The sequence below is a fragment of the Pundamilia nyererei genome, unplaced genomic scaffold, assembly GCF_000239375.1.
Source record: "Pundamilia nyererei isolate P.nyererei 1_Seehausen unplaced genomic scaffold, PunNye1.0 scaffold00405, whole genome shotgun sequence".
NCBI classification, from domain to species: Eukaryota; Metazoa; Chordata; class Actinopteri; order Cichliformes; family Cichlidae; genus Pundamilia; species Pundamilia nyererei.
In genome coordinates this window covers 164,728-166,999 of record NW_005187806.1, presented here as the reverse complement: position 1 = coordinate 166,999, position 2,272 = coordinate 164,728, and positions in this window count along the sequence as shown.

Genomic DNA, 2,272 nt, shown 5'->3' with positions numbered 1-2,272 from the left:
ATCAATCAGCTGGTCGACCTCTGTGGAGCAAGTTTGCTTTTTTAGGACTGTTGACGTGAATCCATCAGTTAGCAAAATGATTTGCAATTTTAATATTTAAAGTTTCAAAGCAGCTGCAGCCGTTTATAAGAAATAATGCAGAAAACATCCTGACTGCCAAAAAAAGAACAGGCGTGATCATTCTCTCAATCAGCATCACATCTTTCATGTAAAACAGCTTAAACCTGCAGCAGATTAGGATTAAAGGATGTTCTGGTTCCAGTTCACTCACCACAGCAGACTAACATCATCAGAGACAGCCAGAGACAGATGGACAGCAAGACATTCATCCTGAACGACAGACACAAACTCACTGAGAGAGCTTCACGACTTCAACAAGATGACAAAGGCTTATTTTCAGCACTTTTTCACTTCCTCATCAGCTCAGTCTGTCTGCTTTTTACATCCAGACATACAGACTGAATATACTTCCAAGGAGTATTAGGGAAACATATTATTAATCATTTCGAGAATAAAGGCAAAATTTCAAGATTACAGTTGTTGTTTCAAGACCCTTCTATACCCTCTGAGTGAGTGAAATGGTTTCTTTTAGCTGATAAACACAGTGTGTTGATGAGTATAAGGACGCTGAAAAGCAAAAGCTGAGTCTGCTCAGACAGAAAAACACAAATTCAGAAGAGGAGATGCACACAAAGAAAAAAAAAAGAGGATGTGGTATATCATAATACAGTTAATACATTTGTTTCACTGACCCATCCTAACAAGGCATTTCATAGAGATTACAGCAAACATGTTACGTTTCAACTTTAATTGTAAAATTTCAATTTTATTCTCAAAATGATCGAAAATATTTTTTATTTTCTTAATGTAGCAATAATACTCCGGTGTAATCTCCAAAAGTGGGTTCTGTTCATCTGGACATTTTCAGTGGGAGAAACGTTTCGTCACTCATCCAGGTGACTCTGCTGACTACAGGTTTCCCCGCCTTATAAACAGTACTTTTTCTAAATTTATGTAACTATATTTATGTATAGCTTTTTTTTAAATTTCATATTTCTGTATAGTTTTCATATTTATATTCTCTTCATAGCTTGTACACCCACTACAGTCTGTACATACTTATAATTATTGCATATTCATAACATACCTTCATACCGTGTACATTTTAACATACCCATAATAGACCCATATTTTGTACCCTCATACCTATAACAGACCCATTTCTGTAATATCGTATTTACCGCACTATAAGGTGCACATAAAATCCTTAAATCTTCACAAAAATCGACAGTGCGCCTTATGTATGAATTTTGGTTTGTGCTTACTGACCTCGAACTGATGTTATGTGCTACACGATGCTCAAAAATCTTTCAAAAAAACTTTTAGTGCCACTTTTCGGAGCATTACGGTTACTGTTGCCAGGAGCCTTGCGGAGTAATACGTACTGTGCTTCAACAAAACATTACCGTGTTGTGTGTGTATAAAAATGGCACCCGCGAAGAGACACGCTTACGAAGCGGATTTTAAACTCCGAGCAATCAGTTATGCAGCAGAAAATGGAAATAGAGCAGCTGCGAGACAATTCGGCATTAATGAGTCGATGGTGCGCAAGTGGAGGAAGCAAGAAGATGACCTAAAACAAGTAAAGACGACCAAAAGGATTTTCCGAGGGAACAAGGTGCGATGGCCGCAGTTAGTGGACAAAATTGAACAGTGGGTTATTGAACAGAGAACAGCAGGCAGAAGCGTCTCTACAGTCTCTATTTGACAACAGCGGCAGCACGTGACATGCAGATCAACGACTTTCGAGGGGGACCTTCTTGGTGCTTCCGTTTTATGAAAAAGCATAATCCTCAATCCGCACAAGAACTACTGTCTCACAGCAACTGCCAAACAATTACAAAGAAAAGTTGGCCATTTTCAGCACCTACTGCCAGAATAAGATCACTGAAAAAAAGATCCGGCTAGAACACATCACTAGCATGGACGAGGTCCTCCTCACCTTTGACATCCCCGTGAACCGTACTGTCGAGAAAACAGGGACCAGTACGGTATCTATACGCAACACGGGGAACGAGAAGTCATCCTTCACTGTAGTTCTGGGCTGCCAAGCTAATGGCCAGAAACTACCACCCATGGTCATTTTCAAGAGGAAGACTTTGCCAAAAGAAAAGTTTCCGGCCGGCGTCATCGTCAAGGCTAACTCAAAGGGCTGGATGGACGAGGAGAAGATGAGCGAGTGGCTGAGCTTATGTCAAGAGACCGGGTGGCT